This window comes from Amblyomma maculatum, chromosome 6 (assembly GCF_055883805.1).
Source record: "Amblyomma maculatum isolate TAMU_Amacu chromosome 6, ASM5588380v1, whole genome shotgun sequence".
Classification (NCBI taxonomy): Eukaryota; Metazoa; Arthropoda; class Arachnida; order Ixodida; family Ixodidae; genus Amblyomma; species Amblyomma maculatum.
In genome coordinates, this window is record NC_139349.1 from 115,983,465 (window position 1) to 116,008,201 (window position 24,737).

At 43.2% G+C, this 24,737-nt stretch overlaps 1 pseudogene; it reads left to right on the plus strand.

Annotated features, from left to right (window-relative positions):
- Positions 1 to 23,428, plus strand: part of LOC146186636 (uncharacterized) — a 97,208-nt pseudogene extending 73,780 nt beyond the window's left edge.
- The last annotated feature ends 1,309 nt before the right edge of the window (positions 23,429 to 24,737 follow it).

Genomic DNA, 24,737 nt, shown 5'->3' on the forward strand with positions numbered 1-24,737 from the left:
TGAGTTTGAGGTCATTTTACCGGCAGCATCCTGTTACCAATGCATCTAGTATGAAAATGCGAAGTAGCAGTGCCAATAATATCCTATCCTTGTACGAAGCATGCATATATGACGATGAAATCCGAAAAGTCAAATATTTACTACACGCCATTTTGACACCTCAGATAGCTCCGCGATATGGAAATGCTTGGTGATAGAGCAGCCAACCGGGTTGCAAGCCTGGCGTTCAGGGACAGTGGCGCTATAGCAAGAAATGAAGTGTTCGCAAAGCGTATATTGAATGGCATCGGGTTGGGAAGCGCGCGTTTGGAGCAGTAGCCCTGTTTGACTTCCAGAACTTGCCGTCGTGCTTCCGCTAGGAGACGAGCACATATTAGGTCGTGCCAAAAAGAACGAAAAGTAGTCTGGGAAGACCTTTAGAGAGCACTAAATGGCTGAGCAAACGTTGAGCATGATGCAAAAATCAAAATTTTGTTGATGTGACGTAACGTCCTTTCTTGAGAATAGTCATAGGCCAGAGCTATTTCAGGAATTGTGGCCAAGAATACAGGATAAACCAGGAACACACATCTATCCAAAAAGCGAAATACACCTGGAAAACCTAAAGCTGAAATGTTGCCCGTTTCGTTTCTTAGTCCTAAATGTGTCGATCATCCTTTGTGTTGCTGCTGAAAAGAGGAAAGTAAATTCACTTTTTCTTATGAAATTGTTCCCTTCTAGAAGTGAAAGCCGGATGTAACATCGAACCCCCCAAAAATATGTAGCATGCGGCGAAAGCATTATTTACAGAATTCCGCTCTAGCGAGGTATTACAGTGGCCAATCATAAAACTGCGTAAATAAACGATTCTTGGTGTAAATACGCGTGCACAAACTGAACGAGGCACAAAGAAAAAGAAGGCACAGGACAAGCGCCGTTGCACAGCTGGTTTATGAGAAGAAGCGCGTTTGCTTAAAAGCAGAGACACAGAGAAAAAACGCAAATGTAACCAGTAGTACTACACACTAGTCAAACCAGCATTGTGATCTCCAAAGATACCGTATCAAATTTTTTGTTAGCGATATCGATGGCGTGCTTACACAATTACCATACTAGGCGATATAAAAAGCTTCCCTTATATCTCTGGTTGGCGGTATGTGTAGGTGTAGAACGAGTGGTTTTGAGCAATCTCACAAAGTATGATAACTTGTAACATAGTCAAAGGTTTATTATTAAACGAGTGTTTTTTAAAGTTCGGGGAAAGACGGGGGGGGGGCGCTGTGGTGAACTTCGGAATTATTCCTAAAACCACTGCCGTTTGCAGCGTTACCGGTGTCAAGATAGCATCCGCTGCAGCCACCTGCTGCCACGGTTGCCGGAACGTCATGGACACACTTGCGGCAGCTGCGAAAGTGTCTATTCGCGCCTACGTGATCACCTTAGGCGTGCGCGAGGGACGTCGTTGTCTTCGCACACATGGTTGAGGTTCAGAAAGTATCACATTCAGGAAAGACGAACTTTTCGGAAACATGTCGCAGTCGCCCGCCAAGAGCTGTTGCCAATTTGCTATCTAAAAGCTGGGCAATAACACCTCACATTCTGGAAACTTGTTACTCATTGTCACACCCTTAGCAGGTATTGCTTATGATAACATTTATCTTTTCTGGTACGAACGTGTGCTACGTATCAAACCAATCAGCGCTTCACTACTGCGCCGCTCCATAGTCTCGGCTACTGCGACTTAAATTAACTACGTCTGCCGATCATCGGTGCGCCGTCTGCGGCAGCCTTCACAAGCTTTCTTGAATGCAAATGGCGATCAACTATAGTCTTGGTCAACGTCCTTAGATAAGAGAGCTGGTTTTGGCTACAGTGAGCTTCGGCAAATGCTTGCATCGCAGGATGCGCGTAAATTCCTGGTTCGCCGTGCATGCAGGCGGCCGTCAGCTGTCAGGGTGTGCACGAATGTATAAATCAGCTCATAGTCAGTTATCTTATTACTGCCGCCATATCTTTCTATCGGAGGCTCCAGAGTTCCTCGTTGTGTTTTGCGCGTCCGCTTCTTCACGTCGAGTTCACGTTGGAAAGAAGCCGCAGTAGGCGAACAGATGAAGCGAGCGAAGCAGCCGGAGCGAGTGTTCCAATCGGAAGTAAAAAAAATCAACTGTCCGGTGAAGAGGTTGTGGGCGAAGCATTGTTCCAGCCGGTAATCTTTGTCTCGCTTCCGTTGCTGCGCGCTCTGGAGTATGAGTTGAGAGGGAAAATTCTGAAGTCGTTTTCAATCGCTGTTGCGCTGGATCTAGTCATGCTAGCTCAAAGCGTCTTGCGCGAGGGTAAAGGATCATTCAATAGGGAGTTTTAGAATAGCGGAACCCAAGGCTTGGGGCACCCAAGAAAATAGCGTGCCGTGGCGCAACGTTCGAGCCGACCGGTGAGTTTTAGAATAGGGTTTTGCCGATGCAGCGGAGCGGGGCTTGCGTTTGTCGATTGCAGCGTCCAGACGGTAAACCGTGAAAAGCATATAAATATATAAAAGCCAACCAATGCTATTTTATTAAAACGAAACTGCTGTCATTGTACAAAGCTATCTTAAAAATACCAGTTATACAAACTCTTTTCTTCAGACAAGACGAAATCGGCCAATGTTTACCAACCTCATTTGAACCTTCCGCGCTTTCCGACGCCTGGTCCCCATGGCAACCAAACGAGGCGAACTCGCTAAGCCTAGCGACTCGGTAAATCCGGAAGCAATCAGCAAATATGGGGCGTTTTATCTCTTAAATTTGGGTGGTCCGGGCATCATGAGATATAGCACAAGCTTCGTTGGCCTTTTGTTTGTCGTGAACGCGTGGCACCATGGAGCGGGCACGACGAATGTGTGCCGAGGCGAGCGGCCGCCGCTTGGCCGGACACTGCCATGTTCCCCGACCATATCCGGCGATAGGGTCCACGCTATTTCGACGAGATTGGGTGACCGTCGTCCGCTGACCCCAAAACCCAAAGCCCGCTTGGGTTCTGCGCATGCGCACTCGCGCCCCGCTATTACCCTATCCCCCTAACCGATAGGGTCCCCCTATTCTAAAACTCCCTAATATCTATCATTTCGACTCTTCTTCACATCGATGACACCTCTTCCTTCCTTTCAGTGAGCCCTTAAGCTGTCAAAGCTACCAAGAATTGAGAGCGGGGGACCGTTTTGAATAGTCGAAATGCGCCTGCCCACATACAACCAAAATTCGCACTAATTTTCTGCACATCGCAAGTATTCCTGTCACGAATCGTTCGTTCGCAGTGTCGCAGTGCAGCCGACTTCTCCACACAGGTCGCTCCACTCGAAACGTGGGTGAATGAAGTATCATAAAAGACAACTGGTAATCATTTCTAGCACGCCGGCAACCGCCATGACAGACGTCCGCTTTTACTGTTCCCTTCTCAGAGCCACCTGTGGTCAGCCTTGTCCTCACCTGTCAAGTCTTACGGGCTCTCAACTAGGCGCTATAATGTTTCCATTATCGCGTTCAGGAGAGACTGCTTGATAATAACCAACAAATAACACGTTTTTTATTAATAAGCAAGATACGTTTATTTTTGAAATCTTTTCACACATCTAATTTTTTTGTTTGCCTGCTGAGAATCCAAACATTTTTCTCAATTAGTTCGCTGTATACAGTCTGCTACAGAACAGGCTGTAAGCAAATCCTTAAAACTTGTCTGCCCCAGTTGTGCTCAACCAGAACATTATTTTGTAATAGAACGGAGGGCTCGCGAGGCGGTGAACACTCGGCAGTATAAGCCACTTATGTGGAAGACAAGCAACTTCAATAACGTGATGAGTTAGAGCTTTGCGTGATATAATTCTTTGTGCTAAATGGAGCAGTTCTTAGAACCGCTAGATGCAGTCATAATAACTTGATGCCGATGACCCTTCAGAACAGTCAACGACATTGTGTCACTCTCACCCTGTACCTTGATCTTACATCAGAACCTCTACCCTCTTTAACTTCCCCTCTTAACCACGCGTAAATTATGTGAAGCTTTAACAACGGTAAAGGTGAACACGGTGGCTTGTTATCGAAAAGATGCCAATGATTTATACTTGGCACCTAAGCGCATCTCAAATCTGTTGATGCTATAAAGGCACCAGAATTTGATCAAAGTATTAAAGTGCCTGATTTGCCCTTTGAGGCGTGAGAATTAATGAGAAAGTCCGGTAGGCATCCTGAAGTTAAGCATGAAGTTTGTGCAGACGCGATATGCCTCAATCTCGCACCGCCCCGGTAATTAGGCTTTACCGATACGCGTCTGGCCAATTAGGCCTCGTGACATGCTGTTTTCATAAAAGGGATGGAAAGCCACCAAGCCAGGAACACCTTTTTTCCCACTGGAGACCGTGCGCCTCCTACACATCTCTCTTCCCACGCAGTCCCTCAGCGGATCTTTAGGTCGCTACCATGGCATCCCATTAGCCACGCTTGTTAACCATCCACAGCTGATCCTATTAAAACTTCGTCGGCGGCGCACCAAAACAGCCTTCTTAGGAATCGATACCACGCATCTTTTTTTCTGCATCACCGAAGTTTCCTCAGAGATTTAAAGCCCCCTTTTCTTTTCCGGTTACAGACCTATTAACAAAAAAAGAGTAAGTTTTGTGCTGTTTATAGCGTACATGGTTTAGATTACGAAGCTTCCGAAGGGGTTTGTTATATCGCAACAACGGACTAACAGCTGCCTGCCTCTGTGACCAGCCTTAAAGCTCAGAGAAAAAAAAGTAAAAGGGCGAGACTGTAGGTTTTGTGCGTTACCCCCATTTAAAAAAAATAATCTCGAATAAATTTACACGGTCTGTGAAATTGCAGAAACTTTAGCAGTGTGTTTTTATTAGAAACAGGGCAGGCTTGCCTACGACAGGCCATTAGTGTGGAGCAGCATTCAAGCTCAGAAGTGCGTGCTCACTTCTCCAGTAGAACGTTTTGCTGGGCTAGTTGGTGCATGTTATGACATAAATTAGCTCAAACAACGAATGAATACAAGGAAGTTACACGGACAAACGCTTACTGACAACTGATTCATTATTGGATGAGACACGTACGGTATATAAGCAGGGAGCGGTATTGCTCAACAGAGACATTAACAGCGATAAAATCGATAAAAACATAAGAGAGATGAAATACTAAACAAAAAGACCGATAAAAAAAATTAACTACAACAAGGTGTTGGGGGCAACAAGAAACAAAGCATATGTCGTAAACATGGTCTGTGTAATCTCCCAAATTTTAACAGTGGCTTCCTAAAAAAGACAGTTCAATGCCGTACAAAACTTCCGAAGGTCACTAACGCATTTTTAACCCGTTCTTTTAGCAATGAAGGCTTGTTTCAATTCACGGGCCACGCTATTTTAAATTCTGTCCAGGATAATAGTTTCATCTAGGCGAGGCATGCATTTACAAGTTTTACAATGAGGCAGGAGGTTATACCTACTACCAGACTCAAGTGATCGCTCATGATGCCTGAGACGCTCGTTCAAACACCTCCCCGTTTGCCCGATATATACTTTACAGCATGTGAGCAGAATGTGGTACACCAATCACACCTTGCACCTAGCAGACTAGTGGACATGATCATTTCCGCGAGTCATCCTTCTTAGTTTTTTTATTATTATTAATCCGAGGGCACAAGGAAGCCACCACCAAGGCGCGGAGAAAACTACCGGAACTTTTAATTTGTTGTCGACTTCCTTCAGGTTTGCACAACATGGTGACAGAATGGAACGACTACAACGTTTACCCTCCTGGTTTCCTCTTAAACTTTGTTAGTCTTTAGTTTTTATTTTTAAAGCAATGTCTCAGGTACCGCAGATAGAGTCTTAGGAAAGCCTGCCTTTTCTAACTGTGCAATCAAGTTTTGAACTGAACATTGCATGCAATGTTCACATGACTTCTTAATACGTTATGTATGTATACCAGCGCAAAACAGCAAAACACGACTTGCTGTTTTGAGCTGTTATGCATACATGATAAATTACCAACTAGCCCGCACGCTTACCCTACTGTTCGTAATACATGTTTCTAATACTGCTGTGGCTATGGCTCGTTTTACTGTTTTCGAGTGTGCCGATCCGTATGACAGAAGCTCTTTTTGAAGCTCTTTTTTCTCCATCGAGTTATACAGCATCGTTGAGTGCTAAGATATACACTAAAATGGCGACGCCAGTGAGGCAAAATTTATGTGTTTTAATGAGTTTAGGCAGGTCCTTTCCAGTAAGAAAACGTTTGCATCGTGATGCACACCTGTATTTTTTTTTTGTTATATTTCGCGTTTTCTCACTTATCTAGAGAAAATGAGGAAACCTACCGGTTGGTTTAGAGAAGGCAGAACAAATGCGAACTTACAAATGTGCCTTTTGTGGAGTAGGTGGTCTGCGGTCTCCAGAACTTCATGTGAGTTCGAGCGAAAATCACATTGTTGTTAAGAATAGGAAAAATGCCCCGGTAAAAATCGTAACTGTGCAATTACTCAGGAGGCCCACGCGCTGCTTACTAGCTGCTGTTGGCTCTGGTGTGGCGTTTTTTGCTACGGGTATGATCAGTACCTCGCTCATTCATATAGGTATGGATCTCGAAGACTTCACAAATGCGGCTTGATGGTATCTTCAAAAGTAATATGGAATCGAGTTTGCATCTTTCAACTAATGAAGAATAATCACTAAGGGTTTAGCACATAGAAATCAAGCCTATTTAGACCAGCATTCATTCGGTATGGTGCATGTATGCATATCGTGACGAAAACAAATTCGCGTTCAGGCCATACGCACTCATCTTGCTGCAGCTGAAAGCATGGAGCCGTTGCCCTGCATTCTACAAATAGAGGTAGCAGAACTATGCTATAGCTTCATTGTCTCGAGGAAAAAGTGTTTTCTAATTTCTGTTTTCTGCCTTTTTCCTAGCTAAGCTCCAACGCAGCCTCGCAATTCAGAAATAGCATGCAAGTCTTTTGTTTCTTTTCAGGGATTAAACTTTACCACTAAAAATACATCTCCAGCTGTCGGCACTGAGAAATGTCCGGTTACGCTCTTCCACGTCTACGCTTAATATGCAATGTCTCGTGCGCCTGCAAATACTTTTACCAGAGGCGCCCATCGAAGACTGCTCCGCAATTCGATTGTCGTCTACAAACAAGTACTTGTTTAAATGAAAAAAGTGCTCTAATTGCGTTCCCTCGCAGTTTTCTATACATGCGTCTATAGTTTTCTATAGGCTGATTTTATAGAGGCTTTTACAGAGTACAGGGGCTTTTACTTTTATTACGATTGGAGAAGTTTGTCACGGTAAACGAAATGCAGCAATTGAAAATAGAGGGTAAGCATTTCTTAAGTCGCCTTTCTCCTTGTTCAGCTGAGCTGCATTTAATTTTACTTTTATATTACTGGGTGGTCCGTTTTCATCGCCGCAACCGTCATATGAAAACTTCTTGTTTACTTCATTCCAACTGGTTTTATGCAGGCTTCTGCCTTGCGGTGATATCCGACGCCTTCGCGTACCTTGATGGGTGCAGAACGGCACGGAGACGCCCGTGGTGCTAGACTGCGAGTACGTGTACAATGAGAATGACCTCAAGCTGGCGGTTAAGTGGTTCTTCAACGACTGACTCGAGCCCGTGTACCAGTTGATTCCCGAGATGAGGGTACGCGAAACTTTCAGAGTGCTCCTGGGGTGCCTGGACGAAGTCTTTTCGGTGAACTATCGTGACGTGTACTCACAATACCGTGCCATCCTCATCCTGAAGCCTACATGGGAGCAGCGGCAAGTAGGCGTGCATCGTAGCCTCATTAGCCGGACAGGACGCGCGGCACCAGGACATGACTCTTCGGTGAGTGTTTCCACCTTGTCCGTTAAGCCGTGAAGCTGCTCATGCTGTTAAGTGGAGGTCTCACTACCTCCACCTTAACACCATACTCATCAATAATATTCAGGTGTGACGGACAGCACCCCATTTTAAGGTAGTATCGCCTGTTGCTCTTTAATCAAGATGCACTAAACTCATAGGTGCTTTCGAAGAGGCGCCTGTTCAAAACTGAATGATGATAGAGCGCCATTCATACGACAGAATAGAGAAGAATAAGTAGGACCACGCACTCTCATTACATGGCACTTCCTATGAGGCGATGAAATTTTGAACTACAAAAGGGGTGCATACAGTGATTGAATCATGGTGCTAAACACAAAAGACCTAAAATGGCCACAATAGTCAAAAGAGAAAGGGGCTGAATATTATGATTACATGCATACCTCAGCTTCAGCAAAATCAGTGATACAGTGATATTCATCCACGTAATTTTTATTTCATAGGTCTTCTGTATCCCATGGTGCCTATTGTATTTCCTTTTCCGTAAACGACGCAATTGGCGCAGCTGTGTTGTGAATTTATGGGTTTTCTTCATGGTCGCAGAATAGCGTCATTGTGTCGCCAAGAGATCTTTCATGATGTCTAATGCACATACTAACCAAAATTAATTCCTCTCTCCAGACCAACGCACTTACAAACATCCGACTATGCAGCTTCTATTATGAATGACAATACCTTCACAAAAGCAAAAAAGTATTGATATGGCCGATCTAAATCATGTGATCAGGAACTGCAGCCAGGCATCACAGGAGAGTCAACTGAATAAAGACTGAACACAGCGAGACACTACTGTTCAGTTGATCACACTCCAACTGAACCGACTGGCCGAAGACGGCACCGAAGCTGAAGGGCTAATGGCCATTGCCTTGCCTTGTTGAGGGGGATCTGTATGTCACTGCCCTTTATCCGTCGGACAATGAAGGTTTTCCGTCTTCCCGTCCTCTAAACTAAAACATCGGGCTAAATAGATGGGAAATTTTAGACTTGAAAGCACTTCGATAGTTTGATAAATATAAAAATGCACTGCTTCAAATATAAGTGACAGCTGCAGTTTACCAAGGTTTGAAAATGGGCACGGTCAAATGCAGCGAAATATCAGCGCATACACAGTTTTGAAATAAATTAGTGGTGAAGGCGTTATAGAAAAAAAATCAACTAAATGCGTTACTCGTTACGCTAAAGAAAAAGGAACGCTTTACCGCCCTACGTTACCTACAATAACGGTAACGCGTTACTGTTACCGAGAAAAATTACAAGTTACTTTGTCGTTAGGACATGACCATAAATTTTAACCAGTGCATATTCGTTGCAATAACTCGAGATAAGAATTTTAAAAGCTCAAACGGCGATATTACTCGAAATTCTCATTTGGGAAGAACAGTTTGCACAGATATCTTAGCAGATATCTTTTGCTTAGCAATCTTATAGCGGCCTTAAGTTGCCTTTATAGAGGTAAATATAATCGCTACTAACCCTGTGACACATGAAGAAGCCATTTTCTCAATGTGACATTGAACAAAAAGGGGCACTTCGTCAACAATTTTCACTTGACAAACAAAGGAATCAATCCACGGCTGAACTCGCAACAAAATTACGGCACTTCAGAAAAATGTGGTGTTTTCAAAACACTCTGTGTGATTCTACTGACAAAATAGAAGTGCACATTGTGTATAACATTAAAGAAACGCCTAAATGACACATTTCAGGAAAATTATATTGGCGTTCATAAACATCTTTCTCTTCATTTGAGCTTCTAAATTACAGCAAAAAATACGACTGCTTATGTGAAGGTGTTCACAGCGAGCCTCGCTCGCTCAGGAATTCAATAACCAGAAATGTAGCCGCAGTTGCAGATAAAAAGAAAAATAAATTTTCTTGAAAACAAAGTGTAACTGCGCTGAGTACTGCGGCGATGTTTTGTAATTAATATAAAATTCTGCTGAATTTAAGCAACATGCAAGTGTGCGAATGTGTGTTCGCGCACGCATTTCATGCTTTATGGGTATTCTGTCCTTTTTTTGTTGTTGTTTCGGTGCTTCTTTAAATAAGGGGGGGGGGGGGGGCTGTTTTTCGTAGCAGCAAGTTTCGTAGGGCACAGAGCACTAACGTCATAGTAGCTTGCAGCAAGGTTTAAACAAATAAAGCATGACTGCAAGGGACGCTGGGAAATCCTTGGCGTTCCCTGATTGCTTTATTTTCGTTGCCTTGTATTTACAGGTGTGTTCTTTACAAACGGTTCGTAACTATAGGCTAAAGTGCATTCAGAAAGTCTCGCTTTTTAATTCCTGTTGCCGGCCTATGAATTACTCCTCAGTCTGAGTGAAACAAAACACGAATAGAGCGAAATGAAATATATAGAGGCTCAGCAATTTCGGATTAAAAGGGCATTATGTCAAGGAATATTCAACAGGCAACCAGGCCCTCTTGGCAAAGGAGCGGCAGCTATGGGGATTATTATAAACAGGAGAAAACTTTAAAACTTGAATACGTTCGTTCCAAGGATCTTTAGATGTACGGTTCAGTCTGTTTCTCAATGAAACCTTTGAGGACATCATCTTTATCCGGATGCATATGTTTCGCGACTGTTCTCGGGCCTCTAAAATCCTCAGCGTAGGGTAATACTTCAGCGACCATAACTGAACCTTGATTACAATACTTTTCAGCAGCATACACATAATTGCAGCTCACTCCAGAATACGTCCCAGACGATTGTTTGTGTATATAGAAAAGGCCAATAACCCAGGAAAAGTGTCCACTATGGCGCTGACAAAATCTGATGTTTTGTTGAAAAGCCATTTGAGAGCAAGAGCTTTACAAGTTCCACTAATCAAGAAGCCATGTTCGTTTGTTCAGGCCATTAACATGGTAGCAAGAACCTCTCTCTCTCCCCCCCCCCCCCCCTTTCCTATCGTCATCGGCAGCACCACGAAGCCTACGGAAGCATGTGAAAAGGGAGAGATGCCGCCCCTCGAATCACGCATGCAAGCAAGGGGGGCCATTATCAGGAGCTTGGGACAATTACAACCTCTACGTGCTTGTTTGTGCATTCCTCAGCGCATTCACACTTCATTACACACATGGAAGCTAGCCGTCCCATTTTCTGGTTATCTGTGTGGCCGTCCCGCAAGTATGCAGATTTACTATACGAGCATCGTGCTAAAAGAGCCTCGATAGAAGTGATGAAAAGGTCTTTGTTCCCCCAACCAAGTACTACGCTTGTATTTAGCATGCTCGATGACGAGCGAACGAAGTTCAACTTTGAAAAGCCTGGACGATGCTAGTAAACGTGGACATATGCCAACAGGGTCGAGGCGGCGGAGCGTCGCAAGCGTGAGGAGAACGAAGCATTGAAGCAATCAGAAGAAAAGATAGCACACCAGAGACGGCAACAACAAGCAACGGCAAGAGCACGAGCTAAGACTATACAAGGCTGCCGGAAACCGTCTCCACAATTCATTAATTCGAGGTCCCTTTGGCCGTATTTGTACGTATGTGACTGATTATGGTTTGCTGGGACTTGAGTTTGTAGAGATGTAATTTTTGAATACTGCCTGTTGAAACGCTGACAGACTGGAACAGAAAGCTCGGCTGTAACGCAATAATGCTTTCGCACTGTCACACGTAGTTAGCCTTATTACCTCTTATATATTTTTTCAACACGAAGCTCTTTGATTTGTGAAATTTAGTGGCTAGAAGGAACAGTTACGAAGTAGAAAAATAATACTTTCTGATTTTCCGACTATTGGAAAATGCTGTTACAATTACAGGATACCTTTACAACACTCAAGTGGAAAATATGAAACGAACATGTTTTTCACAACCCACGCAGAGAACAGGAATATTGCCTCCTTTTAGGAAAAAAAAAAACATTCGCGCAATAGTCTGGCCATGCATGGGCAATTCCACAGGCTTTATGTGTGCTTTGACTCGATTTGAAAAATAAGGCAGCTGTTATGTTCTAGATGAAGGCATACATGGGAATTTGCTTATGCTTGGGGTTTTTTATATTTCATTTTCTAAAGAATATAAAATAGTTCTTTTCAACACAGTTTGGTCAGTTCATGCCTCCTCGTCATTTCATGTTTGGTTGTGATACTGCAAATGAAATTGGGCGTCACAATCAGTAATAGCGCACGTAAGTCCCTATCGCAAAGAAAATATACCCACTTGTGCTTCAGACTGATATTTCTATTTCCTTTCTGTTTGCCACATACTTGTTTTTATTTCTCATAACCTAGGAACTAGACTGCCGATAAAAGGGCTTAGTTATAACACTACGCCAGGTTTTGGCCCGTCGCCCGTGGCCGCAGTCCCGAATGGCATTAAACAGCTGCCAAGAAGGAGAAGAGAAAGGAAAAGAAAAAGAAGAAGGAAAAGAAACAGAAGAAAAAGAAGAAGAAGAAGAAGAAAAGGAAGAAGAAGAAAAAGAAGAAGAAGGAGAACGCTCGTTCACCCGCCTCTAATGCTTTCGCTGCATGTTCGGTTCAGCAGCATTCAACCCTTCTCATTTTTTTTCCAGGCTGAGTTTCTTCTACCAGATATATTACTCGGCGAGTAGATTGAGTAGATAGCAGGTACTTATCTCATTTAGTCATATATTGTCACATTATTCATATATCCGTCAGAACATATTTTAAAGAGAGTGTGGATTCCACCATTATCTCGTTTTAGCTTCCACAGCCATAGAGAAACTGACTAGTTAGCGGCAGTTTCTAAGTGCAGCATGTCATGTTGATAATTCTTAACTTTTAGCACTCGATCAGACGAAGGTGATTAGCATATATTGTGGTGTTGATATTAAATTAAGCTTATTGATATAAAAACAAACATCCGGAGGGACGAGTTACTGAATGCATCAAAATGTCACAGCTAAATTTGATTCTACGGCAATGTTATCACTTTGTACTAGCTGTCACGCCTCTGATATGTTATTTGAGGAAAAAAGGTAAATCAGAAGCACATTTTGGATGTGATGAGCTATTTAATAAAGAGGAAGTCTAATGTAAGTGGTCTCGCGGGCATTGTGTACACTCACTTACATATTATTGGCTGATATCTGGCGCAAATGGAATAAATTTTAATACAGAATGCACCAAATTAATTTTCCGTCTGCAAAAAGGAATTCAGGCTGTTCACTGGGGACTTTATACGATTCTCGGCCCATGCAAGTGCGAACGTGCCTACAATTGCAATCGTATGCAAAAACATTGAAGCAACGCCACTGAAAATGACATTTATGTACAAATTCTGGTCAAGCCGACCTTTTGTACACTCCTCTGGCTACGGCGTTCAATCGCGATTCGATCACTGAGGACTTTGTGACCGCCGCTCATCCACAAACAATGGGGCGTGTAGCACTTCTGAAACTTTCAGCAGGATATCGCCAACAGCATAGGGGCTGCTGGAAGGTGCCAGAGAGACAGCTATGTGAAGGGAATGAAATCCTAGCCAGTGGTTTCAGGCTTATTAGATCGGAATAGTCAATACAATATGAGCATATAAAAGTTCATATGGTCTCATTACGAAGACCCCACACAAAAAAGGTAGAATAACAAGCTAGTTTTATTCACTAGGTTACATTTCTGAACAAGACCAATGGTATGAAGGATGCCGTACAGAAATCTTCGCCTCCTGGGTTTCTTTTACGGGCACTGACATTGCACAGTGCACGGACGCCTTGCTTTTCGTATCTGTTGAGAAGCGGGCATACTAGCCAGGGTTTGGCCGCCATCATAGCGCTTTAGGTTCAGTGCACAAGCTTTCAAACTTGATGCAGCGACATAGTGTGACTTAGCAGTCAGGTACTGTAGGCCCTGGAATTCAGCTTTCGGGTTTTTGAGTGGAAAGCAAGAGAAAGCAGAATCCTTGCAGGGTGAATATGCGATCATGAACAACCAGAATCTGAAGCATTGCGCACCACACCAACAGAGCAAGGTAGGCGAGAAAAGAAAGTGGTTGTTATAAGCATAAGGACCTAATGAAACATGATCAATACACATGTTTGTGCATCTTACGTAACAAGATGTGAAAATAAAACCCTTTCCCTAATTGAATTTTGATGTTACCTCCAAGTTGATGGTACAAAAACATTTTTCCTTGAAGCAACTAGTACTGGCTTATAAAAGAAATTCAATTTAATTTAAACATTTAGACCCCATGCCAGCATATATTCACAATTTTTTCGTACCTTGCAGCTCGCTATGGCTACGCTTTCGCCCCGTGGAATTTCATGCTATATAAGTGCACCCTTCTTTATCGCCGAATTAAGCATGGTGAAACATTGTGATTAGTATCATTACTAGGTTTCAGTGTGCGCACAATGTACAGAGTGTTATTTAATTAAACATGGCTTTTGATTCCAGAGTATCAAATGTAAAAGAACGCACATCTTTAACGTCCATTAAATATAATCAGCCTAAGGTGTAGGCATCATATTAACAAAATGAAGCGTAATTACAGCCCACAAAACACGAAAACACAGAAGAGAACAACACGGACAGGAGCACACTAACAACTGATCCGAGGTCAAAAAAGTACCTCTCACTAAATCATCATGCATAGTTATCATGCATATTCTTTACAATGATAATTATCATACAACTATTATGCAAGTGGTAGGGCAGGGATGCAGCTTTTTCTAAAATAGCCTACATCTTTGCGTCAACGCTCTCAACACCGGAATGTGGTATTTTGTGGTTACCTGCTTGCGTCGTCATTTGCACCGTGTAGCATACCGCAGTGAATAGAAATATTTAGCAGACCGTGCACCGTGTTGCCCTCTGCCTTAGCAGAGTGCCTAAATCCGTCGCACCAGCAGAGCTCCCGCACTGATTATTTCCGACGCCGTGGACGTGCGCTGAGCTGATTAGTGTTCCTAAAGCATATACAGGAACACTAAAGCTAATGAGCAACTAGCGCCATCTGGTACCCTTATAGCGAGCTACCACGCGTCCGGACCAATCACGTGCGTCTGCACTGGCGGCGAGTGGCCTCACGGCACTTCAGTCAAGCACACGGCAACACGATGTACGTTCCGCTAATGTTGTCTGCTGGTGCATAATTGGTCAGGCCCAGCCAAACTGTGTAATTCTGCTAACCGTACTAACCCCGATGTCTACCTGCCTGAACACGGCGCATGCGGACCATGTGCATATAGGACGTTACGTCGCTTCTATTGTAGAATTACATGGCTTCGGCGAGCGGAAAGTTCCTGGCTTCTATAGTGAAAGGCCTGATAGCTGCCTTGGTTGTTCTTCGGCGTGTCCGAAGTTCATCTAATTGGGCAGAAAGTCAGATGGGCAACGTTTCGAAATAAAACCTATCCGCGCGTGAAACATTCCTCTATCCGGTCGGTGCATCCACGCATACGGGCACACAGAAAAGCAGGCGTCGCGTGGGCACTCACGCTACGGTACAAACACATAAAGAAAAAGGCAAATAAACCAGACAATTGTTTTTTCGGCGAAGAGGTGGGGGGGGGGGGGGAGGGGTTGACTGCCATCTGCTTGGAGGTTGCACTAGGAGTTTGTGCAGCAGCTAGATTGTGTGAAGCATCAGGACTATTGGGCACGAAGATGAGCATGGCGGCACTCGCCGAACATTTCAATTGCTTCATAACATAATTAAGCAGTAGTATTTTTTGTTGCCTCAAATGGTGCGAAATCTTCTGTCAGGACTTTCTGTTTAGAAGTTACAGTATAGTGACATTTAAAAAGCGCAGTTTTCTGGTGTAAAAGAGAACATGCTGATTATAAAATGTTTCTATGATCAGTTTACAAAAAGAATTGCTGTGTGCATTCACGCACTTGGCCCCAATCTCGTGCACGGTCAGAACTGCGGAATTCAGAACGCGAAAAAACATTTCAGGGGCGCACTTGTCAACTTACGCGCAGCAAGGCGAAAGCATTTTGGCCGCCCAGCTGCGATCTTTGGAATGTTCCTGATTACTCGAAAGAGGGAGAGAGGAAGAGAGGCTAGAGAAAGACTCTGCCCCTCTTTCCCTACGCAGGAGAGAGCACAGTTTAGCAGAAAACTTAAATAACGGTGTGGCGTAGGTGCTCATCAATGAAATTTATATAATTAAGGCATGGTGTGGCTTAACTCACTGTACGTATTATTTCTTCCCGGGTAAGCAAATTAACAAAATATATTTGTGGCCTATGTATTTTAAGCACAAGGTCGCAGCGTTCAATAGTATGGGAGCTTATCACACAGTCGATTTATTTTGGAATGACTTACAGCGTGGCTTTTTTCAACCTCATTTACTGAAATGCTGTGTTGTGCCAAAAGAAACACTTTACTACATACTTACGTTCTTGCGTTGATGAGCTCTAAATCCTATTTAGCGAATGAAGCTGAATGGCCTGAATTCTTTTCCATCTGCGCGTTTCCGTTAACCTGCACTATATATTATCTTGAGCTCACTGCAATTTAACAGGTAACACAGGTAGAATCAATGCAACGAGGTACGGCTAAGTTGTAATTTTGCAGTGGCTCTTGGCATCAAATGTAGTAAATCGGATGTCTTTTCCTGGCATTATACCTTCTCTGCGTATCCTAAAGGAAACTGCTAAAGAAATTGAAAGCACAGGCTTCTCGGCTGACCATGTCAGCGAGGTTAGCTAAAGGGTTTAAGAATTGATCAAAAATTGGGAAAAAGGGCAAGAGTTTCGTAACCGGTAATGGTTACGTGAATGAGATCGGGAAATATATAGTGTTGCCGCTCGTCGACAGCATACCAAGTTAGAACGAGAGAACATCGCTACGCAATATGAAAGGATAGTGAACAAGGGTTGAGAGGTTGAGTGTGGGGGGGGGGGGGGGGGAATCTCATGCTCGCAAGCAGATCCAACGTTTCGACAAGGGGACTTGTCTTCGTCTTGGCCCAGAAGAAGACCAGTCTCTTTGTCGAAACGTTGACTCGGCTTGCGTCCTAGGAGCATAGCAAGCAGCCTAAAGAGGATTGCCGCTAATGCTGGAGTAACAGTGACGTATTCCGACCCTCCTAAGGGTCGATGGCCCCGCCGGAAGTTTAGCGGATGTATCTTCGTACGAGATGCAAAACATATCAGACGCAATTCTCATGAGTGTGTCAGCAGGGAATGAAACCACAAATATTTTGTTCTTGTGCGGCTGACAGTACATTAGCTAAATGTTCAGAGTACTCGAGATATTTGTGGCGCAGAAATACCCAGACAAAAGCCTGTGCCTGGTGTCCGAAAATATCTTTGAGTAAGGCTCGCAAATAAGGGAGTATATTAGTAGGCAAAGTGAGACAGCACGCCGCCCACCCGACCGTGTAACTTCCGCGATGTCAACTAATCGCTCTCTCCTTCTTCTTGTTTCATAAGGCATGGCACATAACCACACTGAGGAGTTAGCTAAGTTTTAGCGCAGACAGAAACAATGATATTCACCATGACGTAGGTTATACCATGCCTAGATTATGGATTTCGAGTGAATGTTAATGAAAAAGGTTTAGAAAAAACATTAGGTGGTACAGGTAGTAATTAAGCAAGACTATTTAAGTAAATAAAATTTGGAAATGTAATCAAGGCAGTGAAGAGCTTACAATGAAATCTTGGAGTTGCAAGATTATATCTGTGATGTAGCTCCCACAATAGCGTTAGAGCACGCCTTTCACGGTTGCACCAATCAAAGGAGAGCAGAATGCTTCTTGTCAAGCGGGTTTTCTACAGCATGTCGTCGCCTCAGTTTTCGGGACTAGCTGGCCGCTGGACAACCACATATGGGTGCATAATAATGACAGAGCTCGATAACAAAATATAAAGCTGGGGGGACCCCACGTAGTAATTCTGCCACGCGTTCTCAGAAGCATATTAAAGTTATTCTCAGGCAAATCGCTGTGGTAAACTAAGGCTGGAATAGACGGATGTCGGAGATTATCACGTAATAAACACAGCTCGAAGAAACAGGACACAGAAAGAAGACACATACAAGACGGGACTGGCGCTGGGTCCTGTTTCTTCGCGCTGTGTTTACTTCGTGATAGTTATGAATCAACTAGCCCAGACCGAGATCCTAATTGTCTGAGATTAAACAATCCTTGGTGAACTGTCAACAGACATGAATCAATGGGCCTTCAATAAATGTGTCATAAAAATATAATTCATATGCGGAACATAAACGCGGCAAAGAGTTTTTTCAGCATTTGTTCTTTTTTTTGCTCGCTTCGCTGGTAAATATGCTGATAATGTCAGCTGTCTCCTACGCCTTTTCGCATGAGTTTTTGTCTATCCCGCGGCTTTCACCACACAAGAAGCAAGAAGGAAATGAGGAAGGAAACTTATGCCGTAAAAAAAGGTGAACAAAATACAGGAAAAGGAATGTAACGGAGAAAGAACGTTACTAAGGTAAAACGTGAGTGGATGCGAAATCCAAGACCACGTGCGCATCTGCCAAACCAGGTCGATAAGCCTGTCTAAGCGGTCGTTTACAATATGCATGCCGGAAACTAAACTGCGGGAGCCAAGATACGCGCCGTATAAGGAATCCCCGGTATGAAAGCAGTGGTCGGTTTTTTGGGTTGTCACAGCACATTGAATCCCTGCGTTCCTCAACTCACTGATAGCGCTGAACAGAAGCTAGGCTCACTGATGACCTCGAGAATTACCGTGCAGTTATGAGCTAGAAATAGGCTCTGCATTGAGAGAGGTCGGCGACTTTGTCAAGCAATGGTACTTAGAAGAGGATCAGCATTATTATGTATACGGAAGCGGGCTGGCTACCAGCCTGAGGACCATCTTCTCTTTTCAAAGCACTTAGCATACGTAGAAATGGAATGGTAGTTTCTCTGAGCTTTGAGCGAACCGTTTATGCACTGAGGCAAAACAGGTTTAGGCAAAACAGGCTTTGCCTCTCCATCCCTAAAACAGATTTGCCGGAACACCCATTTTGAAGTTTTTTTTCAGCCAGGAGGGAACGAAATTAAGCACCAGAAGCTGCGTGAACGCGGTAGAAGGTATGGCTAGCAGCTGTAATTTACTGTGTCGTTGTTTAGAGGGATGCTCTTGAAGAAGCATTGGGAGAAGTGGGGAGGATATATTGAAGCAGTGTAAATGCTAAGGATTGACAGAAAAATGGAAACAAGCCTGCCCCCACAAAAGCATGGAAGTCAACCTGCTGTAGACTAATGATTCTTTAGAGAATGAGTATTCTATCCCAACAACTGGCTTTCTTCAACTCATGCACAAAACAGAGGTGATGCATTTGATTTAATTATGTCCCTAAGCAAATTTTCTTATAGCAATTGGTTGCGGTTGAAAGAAGCGTTCTGGCAATGATGTCTTATGTGACTATGTCTGGACGTACAAAATCATTTTGTAGAAACGAATCAATTATGGTAACGTTTTCGTTTTATAAACGAAACAATTATGCAACTGTCAAGTCCTTGCTTAGATTTCTAGCCACGTATGCGGCTGCTTTCTTACACTTCAAAATTTGATGTTCCGCCTGAAGAATTATGAAGAAACATGTTTTCTTAATTTTTATCAAATCGTCAAGTTAGAATTTCAAATGTTGAAAAAAGTATCGTTGAGTACATTTTAATTGCAAGATTTAAATGGCGACGACCGGCTTATTTTGCAAAGCAGGAATTATTGCAGCCTCCGGACCTTTACCATACCCGTGAAAAGTATTGCCACAACTGCAGTAATTTTGCTAGCTGCCTTCAAAAGTGTCACAGACTGCTTCGTACCTTCATGCTGCATAGATTCCTGATTTACCACAGTACACTGCGCTAGGTTGCTTTTGACAGGTGTGAGGTAAGGCCTGTTTTTTCTATCATATATGAGCCAAATTGTGATGACGTCCTTAGCGAAAATTAAACTATTTCATTTGAAATACTGTGGTTTAAAGCAGTATTTTCACCAGCAGATTCTGCATATCTATTTAGTGCCCAAACTCAAAGAGGATAACATTTTTGGCAATGGTCGCATGCCCACTGTAAATGATTTCCTTTACCTCGTCAGCCCGATGATTATATTCTGGTATTTTCATGACCTTTTTGACAAATTAATTCTGCTGTGATTATCACCGTGCAGCTGGATGAAAGAATGAACAATGACAAAATTCACTTGGTTCCCGTGCTTTTACTGCAGGTCACAAGGCACTCAGTGGCTGAGCTCCGCGCAAATGGCCCTTTTATTGGCGAAGTAGGACAACCACGCGAGAACACAGATCGATGTAACTGTAGTAGGCCACAGTGGGTTCGTCGGAACCGCAATCAAAGTCGTAAGGCGCAGATCATGTACAAAACTGGTCGAGTTACTTTGTCTGGATGTTTAAAATCAGATGGCTTTATGAAGAAATTTCAAGTAACTTTGCACACTTCTTTTCTGTCCTCCGTGTCGCACTTGACGATTACTGCGTTAACGCGTGGACTCTTTTAGCTCTCCGACTTTGTTTCTCAGCACTGAGTCGGGGAAATCTCCACTAAACAGCTAACGCCCTACAGCTATCTCTGCTTCGCATGTAGAGCACTCCTTCGGAAAGAAAGCATAGAAAAATAAATACACCCTTGAAGCAACAAACGACAAGCAACGGGCACATTTCTGAGGCGACAATAGGCTATTTAGGGCAATGACAGTGGCTAATCTACTTATATTATAGGAAAAGAAGAGTTATGAGATTGCCTCAAGAATGTCGAGTTTCTTTAGAATGTCTTCTTTTAATTAGGCCGTGACAGGAGTTGATCGAGTATCCTACCAGAACTAAATTTGAATAACTATAACTCATTGGGAAACTTTTGTATTTAAAAACTTTAATGGCAATAGTCTGGACCCTTTTGCGAGAGCTGGCAAGACCCCAGCCAAATAGTAGCGAGGGTTTGCAGTGATAGAGCATAGAGCAAAATGACACTTGATAGAAAGCCAAATGAGTCATGTAGAATTGCCAGAGACACTCAGCTTCAGAATAACATTACTGAAGCAAAGGTCATAATAAATAGCCTGGCCAAGGGGTGTGCCTTACTACCCGAAATATCAAAGCTATATATGAGCACCGTTCAGAGTAAAATTCACTCATTTACCATGATTGACACATATTTTGTTTACATATGCCAGCTAAGAAGCTGCAATGGTATAAAGTAGACAAAACGAGCGATCGTAAACAACGCTCGAGGCTGAAAAACCAGCACATTTGAGAATATCCATAGCTTGCGATGTGTCCAAATTGCGATGTATCCAAATTTCAACTACAGCAGCTCGACGCCCCCGATTGAGCCGCAGCCAAGGTCTCACTCGGCCGAGCAAACGGTCAGCCTTTTGTGCATGGCCCAGGGCACTTATCCAAAGCCAGAGCTGAAAGAAGCACGCGGATCAAAGGAAGCACGCGGAAACCGACAGGGGAAGTCGGAGTCCGAACCTTCACGAGAGCCGCACCGGACGGGCTCTTTGACGTGGCCCTGCACGCCGACATGGTTGAGGGCCAGCTTCCATCCCTCGCAGACCTCTTCGAGTGCGTGCTAGAGATACCGTACAACAACTACGCCCTGACGCACAGAATGAGTCACGCACATGGTGAGCTGTTGTGATTTGTTAGTCACTTATATCTCGAGTCACAGAACAGCTTCGCGAGGGATAGGATGGTGCTAGATATTCTAAGTTAAAGCTCAGATATATTGATCGGGATGGCCCAATCACGCGATGATCAATAAAATATTTCTTTTAGAGTCCTTCCTTCGCTCAGTTTAAATAGTTATGACTGCCATGGAAATACAGATTGTAACTTTTTACGATACCAAAACACTACTAGGAATAAACTTAGAGTCTTCAGAGATCAGTATTTGGTTTCTTATAGCGGAATTTTAGCAGATGACAGAGAATACACACCTTTCTTTTGAAATCACCTTAATGACATGAGGTTCACAATCCTCTGCATCAAGAGGAGGAGGAACTAGACTCGCATGCTTCCCCTCTTGCGGTCAATATTCTCTCTAATGAGCGCATTGTGTTTTTATTGTCTTCTTCCACAGAGCTGACCTTTGGAGCTTATGGTAAGTGTACCTTCTCTTGCGTATTGCTAGCTTGCGTAGCTGCGATTATTTTGAACATGATACAGCTGCGCTGATTTTGATGTAAAATGTCTACATTTTGTGATTGCGGACAAATTAAGTAAAAATAAAATCATTACCAGACGATTTTTAGACATTGCGAAAATATTCAAAACAAGAATATAGAGATAATATGCATCCACAACCAGACGGCAGTTAAAACCGAAAAATTACAGGACTGCGCTTAAGTCTGCCTAATAGAGAAAATGGCGATAGCCACTTCACAGGACTGTTTTCACTTACTGCACCGTCATTGTCATCGCTACTATTATCAATGTCCTTGTCAGGGTCTGCTTTGTCGTTGTCATCGCTACCGTTGTCCTCATACTAGATAAAAAGGATTACGATTCCCATGAGCACTTTCCTGCATTTAAACGCTCGTAATAAATACCACGCTGAAAGAAGAAGCAAAACAATTTCTTAGCTTGGCCAAGTGGTTTGTGCGCTCGGCTGGGAATTGATGGGATAGTGGCTCGATTCCCGGTGGAGACATTTTTTTAAGCGTCATTTTGGGCGAACACTTAGGCAGCAGATGAGCATAAAGGATGAGCAGTCTTCATCACTAGCATAGTCAATTGCTTGTGGCTTTGGCTTCTCAATGACTGCCACTTCCTGCAGTGTGTATCTTTCTTGTTATTCACAGCCATAGAGATGCTAAAATGCATGCGAAAACATTGAAAGTTACTAGGCGTGTCCATCAGTGGGCCGTCTGTTCTGTCTTTCCTGGACAAGGTTCGAAAGACACCATCTCGTTTTTTTTTTTGTCAAGAGTAGCAAATTTGATAAAGTTATCAAACCGTTCATCACGAGTTCGAAACCTCTGCGCCAACGAAAATCTAGTCTGATAGAAAAAATGGTCAGAGTGCCTCCTTAAAAACATTATTTAAGCAAATTGCACTCGAGTTCCTGAAGTTCTTTGGAGATTTGCTGCCACAAATAGTTAAGTCCATGGTAAACTTTTATTCCTACTTGTAATGGTTAGGAAAATTAAAAAGAATGCACCTGCTTGGAAATCTTAATCGGTAACTTCACCCCAGAATAAGCGCGTGTACACACTCATTCCAACGAGTAGGTGATGGCGTTGGCTGTCGGATGATGGAGCAGCACAGAGAACCGGCAAGTGCCTGACTGTAAACCTATATGAGCAGGTAATGCCGCTTTACCTCAACATCCGTACACTGTTCCATTGCGCTGAGAAAAAATAGCAGAGGGATTTCCCAAATGTGAGGTCATGACACTGATGCCTGTTTCTCATGCGGCAGCACAGATGTTAGCCTTCACATTCACCATTAACACCTTTGTTATTTGAAAATATTTAGCGAGGTTTAAATGATTGTTGCTTCATCTAAGCAATTTTCAAATTTCTTGCTCTTAATCTCCTTTTCAGGTTCTTCTAAGGCGTCTTCCTTGGCCATCATGTCGACTTCGGTCGTCGCCTTGAGCTTCAGCATCTATATTGTTGTCGTGGCGCACTAAGAGGTGCGCCATGTGAGCACACGTGACTGTTTATCTGTGCGTGCTTCCGTAATCTCTTCGTGAGTGATATCTTGTTTCTGAAAAACAAAAAAAAAGACTTGAAAAATGATTGTGCAAGCGCAGCTGCAGATCTACTAATTGCTGTCATTCTTTGCTTAATATCCTACTGTGAAGATATTTACTAGCAGCGCATTAATTTAGAGGTTCTGAATGTCAAACCTTTATTGCGTGTTTCCACACTGGAGGCGCCTATCTATATATTTTTTTCATTTCTTGTGGGCCGTCAGTCAACGTTAGGTTTGATCAATCTGCATGTAGGAAAGACTGCATGGTAACTCTCACGGAGGGCTAAATAGAAACTTGCCGGAGAGTGAATCATAGAAGTTACCTTGACTGTACTAGTCATATAGTTTACATATCTCGTTAACGATTATGATGCAAAAGTTTTTAATTTCTTTTTACTTTTCTCATCTCACTTTGCTCAAACTGCACAGTTCCCGCATGGCATTATTGCACCGAATAGCTCGGGAAGGCCGAAGCGATTATATAGACAAACCATTTTGTGTTTTGGCTGTAACATTTGCCATACGCCGATACCATATCAGCAATACTATATTATACCACATGGCATCATAGAATATCCTACCATATTATAACATACCATGTCATACCGTAATATACCATGGCATGCCATTCCGTATCATAAAATACCCCATTAAGCAGAGCCGTACCATGCCGTACAGTGCATCACCACCTTACTGCCGTACTGTAAACTCATCGTCTCCCTTAACAAAGCGACGTTTGCCTTCAAATACTTCCTTCTAGTATATCAAGATGTGACTTATGTTCACTGCATTGCTCATAGAAACTGACTTTATCCTTTTTTGTTATGTGGTACTCCTGTATGATCCTGTGAACAGTTTATGCTGTTCATTTTTATATCCGATAAATACATTTGATCTGGCTGGCCAGTGCATCCACCTCGAATGTCTGGTTATTTTGGCATTAATAAACCATATTGCAAGTGGTCTGCGCGTTTCCCACAGGGCAGGATATATGATGCTACCCAAGATGGAAAAACCTCTTGAAAACATTTAATCCTAGGGATAGAACTCTAACTCTTTTATTCATTCACGAAATGAAGAATCTTCAGAATGTAATTGCACATGGCACAGTATGCTGATTACTAAAAAAATATGAAGAATATATGAAAGGTGCTAGGCCAGTCTACAGCTTGTGCGTGTTACTGAGTTTGGGGCTCAATACCAAAAAAGAGACTGACGACACTATCTATACTAAAGGGCAAGAG